Raw genomic sequence first — 17,604 nt, forward strand, 5'->3', positions numbered from 1 at the left:
AAATATGTTTACATGTAAGTAACCATACTTAAAGTTCAAAGGTATATTAAAGAAGTCAACACAATTCTATAAACTAATCATAATGTAGATTACATTCAAAAGTTGTATGTGTGGTACATGCTATTATCTTGTGTATATTAAACTTTTGATATTATCGAGTCATTTTAAAAGATAATAACTCATATTCGGACATGTTTTACCATGTATAATTTTGTATTTTCTCATAACTATATTTTATATGAATTTAAGTTTTTGATGATCATGTCAATGACACTAACACAAGCCATCTTGTTATAAGTTATGTTAAAAAAAAATTTTAGTAACTTATAAGAGAGTACTATATTTACCCAAATTCAACTCTAGTACCAATAATTTCGAGTCCAACATGTATCACAAGTTTGAAATCTAGACTTGAAAGAATGTTCAGTTTAATCTATGAGTAAGTAAGATAGCTAGGGGGAAAAAAGCATTTCAAGACAAAAGCTAAGTAATGTGAAAACTACTTAAAAGTGGGGTTTGTTGAGGAAAAAATAGGAACGACCAAAATAAAGTCTCAGATGTTAACATGTTCCCCACAAATTACGTGCCAAATGACTAACCCTTGTTTCACGAGTATGTTTGCGTGATTGACGTCAACATTCACATACACATACACACACACGGGCATAATCACCTTTTCTAAATCAATTATCATACTTACACATATAATTATGTTATAGATGATGGATCAGAGATCTGCGAATCTTACTAACTCAATGAAAAGTTAATTGGGTGGTTTATGATTTGATTAAGGCTTTCTTTGTACAAAAATCAAAGATTAATAATTGTGTAAACCCTGATAAACTAAAGTCTTTGTTAGGGGGCTGGAGAAATGTCCCATCTTGTCTCTCTTTTAATTATATCTTCCACGAGAAACTACATAATTCGTTTTCCTTGGTTGTTTCCGTGTATCTTCTTTTAATTTCTTTCTCACACCAACAATATAGCTTACATACAATTAGCCATTTTGTTTTCAAAAGAAGAAAGAATATCTTACAATTGAAAAACCGGCATCAATAAACCAAATCTTTATCGCATATATATAAATTTTCGTATGTGCTTTATCAATTAACGTGTTACTTTAATCAACCAAAACTTTTACATGGTATTACATTAGGGTATATACAAATCATTGGTGGAAAAAATAAAGCACTTGTGTCGAATTGATTAGAGGATATGAAATATTGAAATAATATTATGAAGTTCATTCAGAAGTGTGTGGAAGATGCCTTAAATTATTATAAATCTCTTGAGATCTCACTTTAATAGAGCACACACATGATCATAGAATTTGGCTCGGTGGGTTTGCTAAAACATTTATTGAATTGTTGTCAAACGTCGATTTTGCTTAAATACATTTTTATAAGTTGTAAATTTTGGTTAACATAACATGTCGTATAAGATAATCATCTATCAATAGACCATTTTCTATTTATGTAATCCTAACTTTGGAGAGTAGACCTAATATATATATATATATTTTTTCCTCTGAAAGATTATAGTGAAATCTGATCATCAGAAGAGCCGAAGTGATTACAACTTTATTTGCTATACCAAAAGCACAAAAAATCACATTCCCACAATCTGTTAGCCTACTCTAAACTCTCCTATACAACCAAATGAGCTATACAAATAAAATAGGTTACAACTATAAATACCAAACCTGTTGAAAACCAGCTTCAGCAAACAATACTACAAACAATTTCTTCTTTGAAGACACTCTCCATCCAAGTTGGGTAACCCCTTTCTATATATGACTGAAAATGCAAGTCCCTTGTTACACTTTGAGCTATCATGTTTACACCTCCATTTGTTGCCTCATTTTCATTTACCAGTCTCCACTCTAGAATAGGACTCAAAAAGCTTTACAACTATTGATTGAGCTTTAAAGGAAGATTACGCATTTGGTCTTTCGACGGTTCCCACCAAATCTTTGTCCTCAATACCAAAAATAACTTGCTTGACTTTGTGGCTATTCATGCTTTCTATTACCCATAACACCATTCTGAGCTTTGAATCCGGACTCAAAATACCTCCAAAAGCACTGCGACTATGAAACAAAACTTCTCCTTGCTCATCTCTAAAAACTCATGCTCCCCCTACTAACTTATTTCTTTTTGACCAAGAGAAGCCCACATTACACTCTACCTAGTTCGATAAAGGTGTTTCCCATCCCTTTGCTACCGGTTGCATCCTTCTCTCTGCTTGAGGTTGGTCTGATTGGTTCAGTAAGGATATACCTTCTCCTTCTTGGCACTGAGCTTCAAATCAATCCACTACCTCCTCTCTGATCTTGTCCACAAATTCTTTTGCAGAAAAGTTTACTCCTTAAAAAAATTGAAGAGTTTCTGTTTTTCCTAATCCTCCAAACTATACAAAAAAAAAATTTCTCAACTCAATAGGCCACTCTTTATTATTTCGGTTTTCCAGCAAATGGAACATGTTTGAAAACACTGAGCCAATATGAAAACCATCAACATGTAAAAGATAATCTGATATCATCCAAATCTTTCTAGTAGTAGAACAAGTAAAAAGTGAATGGTTGATAGACTCACCCTCTTCTCCACAGATTTGGCATACATAGTCAATACTCATGCCCCTACCATTGAGGGTTTCAGCCACAGGAATGGCTCCAGAAAACACTTTCCAAAGGAAAAAATTTAATTTTTGATCAGTCTGCAAACTCTAAATCAGTTTTTTTCAATTCGAGTGTCGAAGGGCTAATAGAGGCTTCTCTGATGAGTTCAACATTATTTTCTCTATCTGCAAGCCAGTAGCCTGATTTAACTGAGAAATCCCCGCTCTTATTGAATTGCCAAGCTGATACTAGGATTTTTGTGTGTCTATCCTAGCAGGTTCTATTAACCTTATGTAGTTGTAGTACTTAAGATGTTTATCCAAATGGGAAACTTTACTAACAATTAAGATGCAATCAAGAAATCACAAGTCAAGCCAATTCAAAGAGAGTGTTTGTCTAACAGTCCTAGAATGATGACGATACAAAACGAAAATAAGTCACAGAATTAGAAACGAGAATGCATGACAAGAAGCGAAAGTGAATAAAAACATAAACGAGTCTAAGCATGAACTAAAAGGCAAGAAACGAAACAGTCTCAGGAATGTATTAAAAATCAGAAAGAAAGAGGTTCTAAGGATGGGAGTAATTGATGTCGATGGAGTATCCTAGTCTATAGAGTATTTAACATGCCATAAGCAAACCATCCCTAAACAATGAACATTACTTCTTAGCTAATCCAATCTCTTGATAGAAGCTACTCAAACTCGACCACTTCCAAACCTAGCTCTCGCTAGAGAAACATGATCAAGCATGGCATGAAAAACAAGTTCATTCACGTCAACAAACATCCTAGACAACTAATCTCTTAGGCTAGGAACGTAAGTCTCTGGTACTAGTTGGTCAGACATTTCATCGAACACCTTTTGGATGTGGAAATTTCTAAAACCCAGTTCCAATTGATCAGAGAGAAACTAGTATTTCTAACTCTAGTCCAGAAGGGAATCATACAATCAAAGCTTAAACACTCTACATCCTAAGATCCTCCACCTAATCTATCCCATCCTCAAGAACTACCACACTACTCAGATCTGAAAATCATCATCAAAGATAAAAACTTAGAAAACATTGAATCAAGCATCCTAAGATAGATAAAAATGAGATGAACAAGTTTGTTGAAGAAATCAAATGCAAAAACTCAATGAATTAAAAGATATCTGGATACAAAGTCTCATAACGTTTTTGGAGGCTAGGTAAAACCTTAGGAACCAAAACGAGATAAAAGCTAAGATGTCCGAGTGAAAACTTAACAAAACATATTTATAGTAAAACATGGAAATTCCTAAAACATAAAACGACAATATAGAACGTCGGTTCGGGAATCCTTCTCGGACGCATCTTCAGGACAAAACCAGGACGTCGGTATAAGAGCATCGATAGAGTCGCATCGTGAGAGTGTCGATCGAGTCGCAACATGAGAGTGTCGATCGAGTCGCGACGTGAGAGTGTCGATCGAGTCGCGACGTGAGAGTGTCGATCGAGTCGCGACGTGAGAGTGTCGATCGAGTCGCGACGTGAGAGTGTCGATCGAGTCGCAACGTGAGAATGTCGATCGAGTCGCGGCTTGAGAATGTCGATCGTGTCGCGGCTTGAGGACGTCGTCTGAGAGCTGCTGATCGAGTCGTGTCTTGAGGGTGCTCAGAAACTGCTGATCGAGTAACGTCTTGAGGGTGCTCAGGAGCCATCCTGGGACGTCTTGGTCGAGTCGCTGCTAACATCTGATCGAGTGGGAGCTGTCCTTTGCGTGCGGGTCGAGTCGGACTTCTGAACGTATGTGCATCCACTAAAACAGAGATAACTCAAGAATCACGACTCCGATTGGCTTGAAATAAACTGCATTGGAAAGATGACTCAATTTCCTACAACTTTGATGAAGACGTCAAAAGCTGAATCCCAAATTAATATCTTCACTCGACTCGATCAAAGACGTGGAAGCTTGCGTCGCTGGGTAGTGTAGATCGAGTCGTTTAACTGCTTTTCTAATCCTTGTTTGCATTTGATGGTTTGGACACCTCCTAAAACACCTTAAACAACTCCAATATGCAAGATGCGTGCAAGACCAATGCAAAGACTACCTAGATATGCATGTTATGCAAAAGAGACCTAAAAGAATGCAAAAGAATGAATTAAGAGAAGAAAATAAATGACAAAAGCATGATGAAAGAGAGTAAAATATATACATATCAACTCCCCCAAACTTATTCTTTGCTTGCCGTCAAGCAAACAACCAAGAACAAAGTATGGAAGAGAGGTTTGAAGATTGGGTCTCAGAACCTAAAACATGTTGAATAGAGTAGTTAGAATCAAGGTCCTTGTTATTAGTTCTATGATGCATGGTGAAGGAACTCTATTTAAAAACTTTAGACAAGCTCATCACAACTTGAAACGATTCCGAACCTTAGTCTACACATGCCATCATTTCTATCATTCCCTTTAAGATTCATTAACAAAGAACCATGAATCATGCTATGCAATGTCATCAAACTCATTTGGCTGAGGCGAAGGGGTAGAGACAAAAATTGGTCTTCTTTGCAAGTGGTTTTAACAATATAGAACATGGATCTCTCGCGAAAATGAGTTGAGCTTAAGAGAAGGCTAAAGGTTAAAACCAACTGATACATACAAGAGCAGTGCCCCGTCTACCCAAAGGTCCCAAGGAAACTTAGCTCTAACTTTCTAACCCAGAAGTTGGTCCTATCTCTACCCTTCATCGACATCTCTTTTTAAATTCATTCTATCATTTTTTTCACTTAGCCTTAGGAGAAGGTTACTTCATTTCAATCTAGCGGATGGGCAACTTTTTTATCACTATGGTTCTCTTTCTTTTCTTCTTAGAATTCTAGACTTCTTAAGCGTTTTGCTTTCTCTTCCTTGTCTAAACTTTTCTTTCTATGCCCAGAACCAATAACTCTTTTACATTGCACAACCAACATCCTTTACTAGACTTGTAAACCTTGAAAACACATTCCCCCTCCTAAAGACTCTTTACCCATTTTTTTCTTTCTCTTTTTCAGAACAAATCCAATCCCAAAACCCAAAATCGAATTCTCACCTAGTCCTACTAGTCCGGATAGCACGAACTAGAACTACATAGGATCCTACTCTTGTCGGCTAGAACCTAACACTTTCTAACAAACTCAACTTGGAAAAGGCCTCACACTCAAGAATACAATTGGCTTGAAAGAACGGTTGGTTAAGGGTGCGGGAAACTGTTCCAAAGATGGGAATCAGCTACTTGGATTAACAAGGGTGGTAAAACGGAGAAAGATAATCCAAGTATGTATGTGGTATCCATGAGTTCAACTTCAATGCATAACATGATAATTGCAAGTTAGGATTAGGTTCAGGTAGATAGGGAATGATGTCAATTCAAAACATGCTTCAATCAAGACTAGAATGCAATTTTGAGAATTCAAAACCTGGTTCAGTCTTACATGTCAAGTTCAATCAACATGCATCAAAGAACTAATAACAAGGGCCTTGATCCTATCCTATTGAATTCAACATGTTAACAAGGTTATAATCATCATCAACCCCTATGCTAAATGCAACATTCCTAAATGAACAACACTAGACTCAATCCTAATATGCAAATGCAAACTACATGAACACTTTGTTTTTGTGGAAATTTTCGAAATTTTTCAAAATTTTATGGTTTTTCTATGCAAATGGATAAATGCAGACTCAAACATGATATGATGCAAAAATTTGAAATAAAAATCACAGAAAACATCATCAGATACATCAACTCAAACTCTCCCCCAAACTTAAATTACACAATCTCCTATGTAGGAAAAATTTGAAGTAGGATTTGAGAATCATAATAGAAACAAATGCAAGGATGATATGGTATATGCAAAGGAAATGTTGGAGTACCTCAGTAATAGAAGAAGAAGTCGGTGCTCGCGACGGCGGATCGAGTGAGATGATGAGCAGCTCCGGTTCGTCGTCGATCGAGTGGGAGTGATGGTTGGTTTTGGGAGAAGCTCCGGTTCATCGTCGATCGAGTGGGAGTTTTCGACACCGGATCGAGTCAGAACGTCGTCGAGTCGTGGCTAGGTCAATTTGTCGGCAAGAGCTTCACGAGAGCTCCTCTTCTATTGCTATTTGTATTTTTTTCTTTTGCCACTTTAGTTGGCCATACTCCCTTCTGTGGATTCCTGAACAGCAGAAAACAAAAAACAAAAATTAAAACCACAAGATCCTAATTGTATTTACAGAGATACCTTTGGGACTTCCTCCCAAGTGAGCTTGTTTAAAGTCCCTAGCTTGACTTTGCATACTCCTTATGCTTTGGGAGGGTCATAGAGAGGTTTTGTAGACCCCTCTAGAATGTCTTGTCTAACCATATACTCTTTAACATTCTGCCCAGGTTCAACAACAAATGAACTGCTCTTCTTCATTATCCCAAACCTCCACCTTAATTTCCTTGAAGGAGAACTTCTCATTGTACCTTGGAGCTTCTTGATTTTCCCACTCATCTCCTTCACCATAGCTGTTAACTCTCTCACTGAATCCCCTAGAATCTTGGTAGTTTGGAGGTCAGACAAACTGTCAAGCGCGGGAGGACTTGTCTCTTGCGGTTGGTGAAGTTTAGGAAGCAGGTCATGACGCTTAGGGAGAGCAACAACTGCACTCGAGTTGGAACACGGTCGAGTGCCCCTTCGAAATTTTTCTTTGGTTACCCAAACTCTTGTTTCTGCCTCATTCACACCTCAAAGATGTCAAACCCAGCTTTTTGATCTTTCTCTTCAATCACGAAGGTCTGCCCATCAATAGTTGGTTTCTTCTTACCATCCTTGATATCAAACTTCATCTTGAAATTCTTACCCAGATTGAGATCAATCATCCCTTCTTGACATCAATGACTGCTCTAGCTGTAGCTAAAAAAAGTCTTCCCAGAATTAGTGGATCCTTAGGCTCTTGATCCATTTCCAGTACCACAAAGTCAGTAGGAATCTCAGCTTGTCCAATTTTGATGGGCAGGTTCTCTAGTAGACCATGAGGCAGTCTAGTAGTTCTATCAGCTAATATTAAGCAGAGGTTGCTTGACTTGTATTTTTTGAATCCTAGCCTCTGAGCTACAGAGAGTGGCATGAGGCTGACCGAAGCACCAAAGTCACATAGGCTGTTACTGAAATCCAGTGGACCTATAGTACAAGGTAGAGTAAAAGACCCAGGGTCTTCAAGCTTTTTAGGGACAATCATCTCCACTTCATTACGCTGGTGACTCAACATGATTGTCTCCTCATATTCTCTAACCTTTTCATGAGCTGCCTTAGTTGCTTCCTCCTTTTCCTTGATTCTTTGGATAATGGATTCCCTAAGGGACTTAGGGGATGAAGGTATATGACCTGAGACTGTAGGTAGTAACATATGGGGTTCCAGTTCTTCCAATTATTGATCAAATTCAGCTTTGTACTTCTCTACTAACTCCCTTCTGTATGTTCCAGGGATTGGCAAAGAGGATAAAAAGGGTGGTGCACTGGTTAGAGTCGTTCTTCTCCCGGTTACAGCTCGTTCTCCAGCATGTCCAAATGATATATGAGTGTCTACACTAGAAGTTACACGATCCAGGTGATTTTGTGTCTCATCTGGTGACACATCAAGCTGTTTGCTGTCTTGGACAGAGTCTTCTTTCTGGGTTAAATCCTCCCTTTGAATAAGGACATTGCACTCATGGCTTAGTACCACCATGCTTTGAACTTCCTTTGATCTCTCCATCACCAAGTCTTTGAGGAATTTCTGGTAATGAGGAACTAATGCAAATGCATCAAGCAACGGCATCCTCAACTCAATCTCCTTGACTTGCTTTTCAAACAGAGCTTTATACTTCTCAGTAAGCTGCTTCTTAAACCTCATTGGAAATGGTAGAGGTGGCTTGTATGGTGGAGAAATGAATCTCACAGCTTTATCCTTAGGAGCAGCGGGTTCTTTAGTAGCTTGACGATCAGATTGCTTGGCTGACTCAATTGGATCCTTGAGCACCTCGACGGGATCCTTTATCTGAACTTCATCTTGAAGAAAATTCTCCCCATCTAAACTCTCATTGTCCTCAGTGAGCCGTACATCTATAGCTTGGGTGGTGATGGCATGGATAGTAGCATAGTCCTTGGGGTTTTGAACTGCTTTTCCAGGTAGTTGGCCTGGTGTTGGAGTATAAGTAGAAACAGTCTTGCCTTCCATATACTTCATCTTGGAGTTAAGAGCTTCAAACTTGACATTAAGATCATTGTATGAACACTCCATTCGCTGACTGAGTTCAGCAAACTTCTTAGCAGTATCCAAAGATCCGCTAGCTTGACCCTGAAGAAGTTGTTGCATCATTTGCTTCATTTCTTGATCTGGGGTTGGAGTAGGCTGAACTGGTTGAGGGCAGAATCCTGGTGGTGGTCCTGAGGGAGCTTGGTAACCTTGTTGGAACTGTTGTTTAGGGACGAATCCCTGATTGTAAGGCACAAAAGGTTTTTGTTGACCTTGTTGTTGCTGCTGAGGAGGGTACACCTGATCCTGTGGATTTGCAACGTTGGTGCTCCGGTAAGACAAATTGGGGTTCGTCTGACAGGGGTTGTAACCCTTGTTGTATCCACCTTGATTCTGGACGTAGCTGATTTCCTCAGACTGCTCACCCTCCCCATCTTGGACGTGAAAATGTTTACCCTCAGATACCAAGTGGATGCTCTTTTGTTGGTTGAGCAAGAGGCGATCAAGCTTCTCATTGACATTCTTGAGGTCTCTCTTGTACTTCTCCTCAGAGCCAACATCTCCTCTACTATGCGATCATAGTCGTCATGGTAGTTGCCATCAGACTGGGCGAGATTTTCGACGAGTTACCAACCTTCATCTACGTCTTTGTTCAAGAAGTTGCCATTTGAAGTAGTGTCAAGCAGCATGTGTATCTTTGGAAGTACACCACGGTAGAGAGTGCTCAGCAGTGACTCGTTGCTTAAACCATGGTGTGGACACTGGCTGTGGTAACCCTTGAAACGCTCCCATGCTTCACAGAATGATTCTGAGCTCTTCCGAGTGAAGCTGGAAATCTCATTCCTGAGACGTGCTGTTCTGGAGTTGGAGAAAAACTTGGCCAAGAATGCTTTCTTGCAACCATCCCCGGTGGTGATTGATCCCTTGGGAAGGTTTTTCTCCCATTGATGAGCCTTGTCTCCCTGAAAAAATGGGAAGAGGCGCAACTTGTAACCGTCTTCACTCATGTTGTTGATCTTGGTGAGACTGCACAGACGGTCGAACTCGTCCAAGTGGTCGAGTGGATCCTCCATAGGTAACCCATGGAACTTATTGCCTTGGATCATGGAGATCAGACCAATTTCGATTTCGAAGTTGTTGTTCTGCACGGCGGGAGGGACGATTCTAGCACGTTGAGTATGAGTATTCGGTGCATCCCTAGCACCAATGTTTCTCGGTCCCGGATGTGGTCCATTCGGTTGTTCCATAGTGACGGGTGCGGGATGATCAGTGAATTGACGAGCTTGTCGTGGTCGTTGCAACCGATTGATTTCGTCGATAACAGGGAGGAGATTCTGATGCCCTCTTGATCTGGTGTGCATGCAAGGTTGCAATCAACAGGTACCTGAGATGCAAAACAAACAAGCAGACAACCAAAGCAAGTTAGTACCCAGAATGATAAGTGTAAGAGAACTTAATCTTAAAAAAATTGAAATCTTAAATGTAGCAAAATGAATCCTAAATAGCAACGGCGCCAAATTGATACTAGGATTTTTGTTTGTCTATCATAACAGGTTCAATTAACTTTATGTAGTTGTAGTACTTAAGATGTCAATCCAAATGGGAAACTTTACTAACAATTAAGATGCAATCAAGAAATCACAAGTCAAGCCAATTCAAAGAGAGTGTTTGTCTAACAGTCCTAGAATGATGACGATACAAAACGAAAATTAGTCATAGAATTAGAAATAAGAATGCATGACAAGAAGCGAAAATGAATAAAAACATAAACGAGTCTAAGCATGAACTAAAAGGCAAGAAACGAAACAGTCTCAGGAATGTATTAAAAATCAGAAAGAAAGAGGTCCTAAGGATGGGAGTAATTGATGTCGGTGGAGTATCCTAGTCTATAGAGTATTTAACATGCCACAAGCAAACCATCCCTAAACAATGAACATCACTTCTTAGCTAATCCAATCTCTTGATAGAAGCTACTCAAACTCGACCACTTCCAAACTTAGCTCTCGCTAGAGAAACATGATCAAGCATGGCATGAAAAACAAGTTCATTCACGTCAACAAACATCCTAGACAACTAATCTCTTAGGCTAGGAACGTAAGTCTCTGGCACTAGTTGGTCAGACATTTCATCGAACACCTTTTGGATGCGGAAATGTCTAAAACCCAGTTCCAATTGATCAGAGAGAAACTAGTATTTCTAACTCTAGTCTAGAAGGGAATCATACAATCAAAGCTTAAACACTCTACATCCTAAGATCCTCCACCTAATCTATCTCATCCTCAAGAACTACCACACTACTCAGATCCGAAAATCATCATCAAAGATAAAAACTCAGAAAACATTGAATCAAGCACTAAGATAGATAAAAATGAGATGAACAAGTTTGTTGAAGAAATCAAATGCAAAAACTCAATGAATTAAAAGATATCTGGATACAAAGTCTCATAACGTTTTTGGTGTCTAGGTAAAACCTTAGGAACCAAAACGAGATAAAAGCTAAGATGTCCGAACGAAAACTTAACAAAACATATTTATAGTAAAACATGGAAATTTCTAAAACATAAAACGACAATATAGAACGTCGGTTTGGGAATCCTTCTCGAACGCGTCTTCAGGACAAAACCAGGACGTCGGTTTAAGAGCATCGATAGAGTCGCATCGTGAGAGTGTCGATTGAGTCGCAACGTGAGAGTGTTGATCGAGTCGCAACGTGAGAGTGTCGATCGAGTCGCGACGTGAGAGTGTCGATCGAGTCGCGACGTGAGAGTGTCGATCGAGTCGCGGCTTGAGAATGTCGATCGAGTCGCGGCTTAAGAATGTCGATCGAGTCGCGGCTTGAGAACGTCGTCTGAGAGCTGTTGATCGAGTCGCGTCTTGAGGGTGCTCAGGAACTGCTGATCGAGTCGCGTCTTGAGGGTGTTCAGGAGCCATCCTGGGATGTCTTGGTCGAGTCGCTGCTAACATCCGATCAAGTGGGAGCTCTCCTTTGCGTGCGGGTCGAATCAGACTTCTGAACATACGTGCGTCCACTAAAACGGAGATAACTCATGAACCACGACTCCGATTGACTTGAAATAAACTGCATTGGAAATATGACCCAATTCCCTACAACTTTGATGAAGACGTCGAAAGCTGAATCCCAAAGTAAAATCTTCACTCGACTCGATCAAAGACGTGGAAGCTTGCGTCGCTGGGTAGTGTAGATCGAGTCGTTTAACTGCTTTCCTGATCCTTGTTTGCATTTGATGGTATGGACACCTCCTAAAACACCTGAAACAACTCCAATATGCAAGATGCGTGCAAGACCAATGCAAAGACTACCTAGATATTCATGTTATGCAAAAGAGACCTAAAACAATGCAAAAGAATGAATTAAGAGAAGAAAATGAATGACAAAAACATGATGAAAGAATGCAAAATATATACATATCACAAACATAGATGCCTCTATGAGATACTAAAGGCTTTATAGCTTTAATTCTTGGGATATCCTAAGGTAGGAAAAGATAATCAAGCTTTTCTTGATCCCAAAAGCCTGTATTCTCATCAATAAATTCATTAACCTTTAGATCAACTTCAAATTTTTGTTCTTTCTCCAAGGAGCTCTGTAACCATCATCATAAATCCACTTGTCAATTCAAACATTCAGAATCTCTCCATTTCCAACTTTTTCACCAAAAATTTGTAGTTCACGTCCAAAGAGAATCTTCTCCAAGCAAAAGAGGGTATTTTACTCATTGTAGTATCAAGGAAGTTTTACTCTTCATAATATCTACTTTTCATTAGCCTCGAAGGAGGCAACTAGGATTTTGGAGCAATCTCCATGCCTGCTTTGCTAGAAGGCTTTGATTGAAGGATTGGATATATCTAAATCCCATACCTCCAAGATCGTTTGATAAGCACAATCTTTCCCAGCTTTGTCAATGGATTTTTCTTGAATATTTCTCTGAATTCCACCAAAAAAAAATCCTGACACTCTGCAAATTATCACAAATCGTAATTGGTAACTTGAAAGAAGATATCGCAAAAACTGGCATGCCAAAGCTATTGATTTCAACAACACTTCTTTTCCTCCTTGAGATAAACATCTTATGAACCTCCCTGAAAAAGTTTTTTTTAGTTTATCTTTCAGATAACTAAGCATTTAAATTTTTGAACCACCCTAATATTATATAAACTAAAAAGGATGAAAACATAAATAATTAATATAACACGTATTAAAGGAATGTGAGAATTGATATGCAATACGCTCCTCGATATGTAATACACATGTCATGTGGACTTCGCATAGAGAAGACCTAAAATTATCTATGCGTACGATTTATTTATGTAGGCTAGATTATTTTGTTTACTTGTTCAAGTGTATGATTATAAATTTATAATCATGTTATATATCAAGTAATTCTTATTGGATGTAACTAAAAGCAAAAAGATGCACAACATGCAATTAACGTTCTGCTTTTTATCTTTAGCGGATCCAATGAAACTTTGTTTTTGACTTTCGTTAATATTGTTTTTGTGCATCGAGTAATATGTTCCTTTCTAGTCTCCTAGTGGAACTCAAGGACTCTATTAAATTAATGTGTGTGTATGGATATTTACTTTTAAAAAAACACATACAATCATATAGATAGGTCTATCCTATGACTAGGAAAACAAGGATTGGCCTATCCTACAATTAACTTTAAAATGTAACCTAAGAGTTCAAATATAAGTCATAGGTTTTTTTTTTCTTATAGGGGGGACCAGACATCTAAATTATTTCTTTTACCCTGAACTTGACATTGTCATTAAGTTCTCATTCTATATTTTATCATCAGATTATTTATTTTGTAGCAAAAATTAGCTAATCACTTATGTTCTTTTAAGTATTCATTGAATCATTGGTTCTATGTGTCAAACTAATATCTTAAATTTTGTAGGCCTCCAATTTAAATGTAACTGATAGTGAGCAATTTGTTTATATCTTTAATATATCTTCTCTCTTTTAAAGGATGTCATGTTTTAAAGATTTTATTTCATTTCATTTTCTATGCAAATGTATTTGATACTTTGTGACTATTCATTTTACAGCCTTTTTTATAATTGGTCGATTTTTTGAAAAAAAATTAATTGATAATTTGCAATATATATATATATATATATATATATATATATATATATGTGTGTGTGTGTACTTAAGCAACAAAGAAATATGTGTATTTAACCCAAGCATCTTATTTTTTAGAATAGATGGACATAGTGTATTATTTTAGATCTTTTTAATTTTCAATTTAAGATGCTGACAGGTTTTTCTAAATAATACCCTCTCCTTTTTTTTTTACTTGTTTTAAGGTTTTTTACACAAATTAAAAAAATTATTAAATTTTCTGTTTTACTTTTTATTAATATATTTTTTATTTTTTATTAGTCAAAACATTAAAACAAACTGAAATATTCATCAAACATTTGCATTGAAAATTTAAAACGACAACTATTATAAAATTAAATAATTAAGTCGTAAAAAGACAACTAAATTAAAAAGGAGGCAGTGACTTTTATGTGTATATCTTAAACTGAACCTCACTTTAAAACCAATTCTGCGATTTTATTTTTGTATAGCGATTTGTTCATTAAATTCGTTTTAGAAAGTGGTGCTTAGAATCTACTTGTCGCAATATGGATGACTAGCGTATCAAGATGGATCGAACGATTCGAATAAAAAAATATATTGTGTTTTAGGTCCTGCTAATATAAGAGAAGGAGCAAGTTTGGAAACTAGTAAAAGTGAAGAAGGAAAAAAGGGGCTATGTTAAAGGTTATAAATGTGAGAAAGTGGGTGGACATAGGCACGTAGGTTTTTTCCACTAATGAAGGATTACACATGTGATTATGGATCCAAATTGTCTATCTAATCTTTTTCATAAGGTGCTACTTTTTTTTTTGGATTGTTCTTCTATTTATTTTCTTAGTGATTATAGAAACCATAAGCCATTTGGTCCCACTTTGTAGAATACACACTGCAAAAATTCCAGATTTTAAGACAAACTTGCATCTTCTTGGGATGGGAGACATTGTGAGTCTTATTAGAGACTTAGACAGTTGAGAACTGGTTTCACCAGCAATAATTTGGCCTATGATTTATGGCTGAACTTTTGCGTTGTTTAGATTTACTTTACATTACAAATAAACTTTAAGATATGACTTTAGGTTGAGACTTAATTAAGCACTCAGAATAATTAATGTACCTATATGAATAACAGTTTTTTTTTTTTTTCTATGAATAACAGTTTAAAAACAAAAATATGAGATGAAAGTATTTTCTATTCTTCTTGGATATTAAAAACAATAACAGTTTTGATGATTCGATTGAAAAGAAAAGACGAAACATCCATGTGAAAGAGTATAACAAAATTTAAATATTTTTGTTGCTTTGTTTTTTTTTCTTCTTCTGTGGTGGTTAACTCACATACTAACGAAAATGTAATCCAAATAGACTTATATTTAATTTTTATGTGACGACCATATTTTAAAAATTTTAGATAAAAATTATATGGTTTTAATAGATAAACCATATAGCAACGAATTATGAAATGATTTTCTAATTTGAAACAAAAATTCATTTTTAATTATAAATGTTTTTTGAAGCTGTGTTTAATGTTTTGCCGTACGTTGTGATCTTTCACCATTTTGCAAAAAAAAAAATGACAATAACAAATGAAACAATCTTATATGAAAGTCATGTTACTTACTTCGATAAACAAAATTTCTCAATGACTATGTCATTTCATTCCAGAACCTTTTATATTTTATTTTTCACGATTATGCAATTCTGAAATATTCCATTGAAAAATACTACCACATGACTAATAATGGGTTAAACAGAATTTTCCAAAAGAAATGGCGACATCCCAACTCGTGGTGATGACAACCAATAGCCCATAAGTTTGACAATCTGAATATAGTGGTGTTTAATCTCTTTAATTAAACTCATAATTAATCTCGACTTTTACATTAGTTAACTCTTCTTCCAGTTTATATGTCCCGGCAAAAGTGTTATTACTTGACGAATAGAACTACCAGCTGTCTATCTCTCGATGCTCTTGTCTAGCACCATTTAGGTACCAATGTCATGTCTATCAATTTTTGATAGAAATGATGTTCTATATTTTATCATTATAAGATCTCCAAGATCAAATTATGGCCCACTAAATTTTGATTAGCAGCGATAATTCAACCAATGGGGCTTATAATAAACTAAATTAATGCATTTAAAATAAAGTCGCTACCACAAAAGGGGTAATTATAAAAAAATAATGTAGCTTTTGGTTCACAAATGCGATTAGTTTATTCTATAACCCACACATCAGGAAGACTCGACTTTTCAGTTTTTGAAAAGAAAAAGAAAAGAACCAAAATTAGACATTTGGTTTTTGAGTATATGCACTACATACCATAAAAATGGAAAGTATTTAACAAACTACCATGGGACTCACAATCTATTCTCTCTCTTCATATACAATTACTTTTATATCCATTACATATATTACATGTTATTTGTTTAAATATCATGTTATTTTTGTTTTTTGAACGAAATTATATATCAGTTTGGGTTCACAAATGAAATAGTTAGGGTTTAAAGTTTACAATTAAAACGAAATTATATGTCGGTTTGGGTTCACAAATGAGATTGTTAAGGTTTAGATTTTACAATTAGAACGAAATTATATGTCGGTTTGGGTTCACAAATAAGATGGTTAGGGTTTAGATTTTACAATTAGAATGAAATTATATGTCGGTTTGGGTTCACAAATAAGATGGTTAGAGTTTAAATTTTACAATTAGAACGAAATTATATATCGGTTTGGGTTCACAAATGAGATGGTTAGGGTTTAGATTTTACAATTAGAACGAAATTATATGTCAGTTTGGGTTCATAAATGAGATGTAAAATATAAATATTACATGCTATTTTAAAAAATTTCACGTAATCTTTCATTTCTACATTACAATAAAATAAGAAAAGGGTGATTTTATCTTTTTACTCCCAAAAAACGTGGGTCCCATGGTATTCTCCTATTAAAAAAAATTGTTGTGCTATTCTCTTAAATAACTTTTAGAATTGTGATATTTATTTAATTAACCCTTGGTTTTTCAAATCCAAATCTCCTTTAACGGATATCTCCAAAGCATTTTTTTTTTTTTTTTTTTTTTGAACAAACTATCTCCAAAGCATATTTTGCTTTTTCTTAAGCCAGACAAAGATGGTGGGGTGTGATGATTCATCACAAAGTCCCATTATGAACTCCAAGTGACCACCTAATCGAGCTAATTAAATCTTTAATTACACTTATTTTCTCCTTTTCTTAAAGCAGAAGTGCTTTAGGTTTACAAATTAATCCAAGTGGGACACGTCAAGTGGTTGCATTAACACACATTCATTTTGACTCTTAATGCATGTTGCTAGTACCTCTACTTTAAATTAAGTTTCGTTTTAAAATTTCAGATTCGTTTCACAATAATTATTATTTTATAATTTCAAGGTAAATATTTTTTACAACATTTTTGTATTTTTCTCCTTATTTTTTTAATGTATTAAACAATGAAAAATTTGATATTGTGTATTGATGAAGGATAAAACTGAATTTTATATGCTTTAAATATGTGACAAAATGGAGGGGATAATTAGCTACTGAAATGAAAAGCATAAATGTTTTAGACTATATTAAAATTTCTGTAAATATTTAGAATTTTCAAATAATTTGACCTGAAACAAAACATAGAATTGAGTTCATATACATATTTAA

The 17,604-nt window shown here is 36.0% G+C and overlaps 1 non-coding gene across 1 annotated transcript; it reads left to right on the forward strand.

Annotated features, from left to right (window-relative positions):
* The first annotated feature begins 9,562 nt into the window (after window positions 1-9,562).
* LOC147944800 (small nucleolar RNA R71) lies at window positions 9,563-9,669 on the forward strand. The gene has a single exon (XR_015558660.1). It is a non-coding gene; the product is annotated as a small nucleolar RNA R71 (small nucleolar RNA).
* Window positions 9,670-17,604: the final 7,935 nt, after the last annotated feature.

This window comes from Camelina sativa, chromosome 5 (assembly GCF_030686135.1).
Source record: "Camelina sativa cultivar CO46 ecotype springtype chromosome 5, ASM3068613v1".
Classification (NCBI taxonomy): Eukaryota; Viridiplantae; Streptophyta; class Magnoliopsida; order Brassicales; family Brassicaceae; genus Camelina; species Camelina sativa.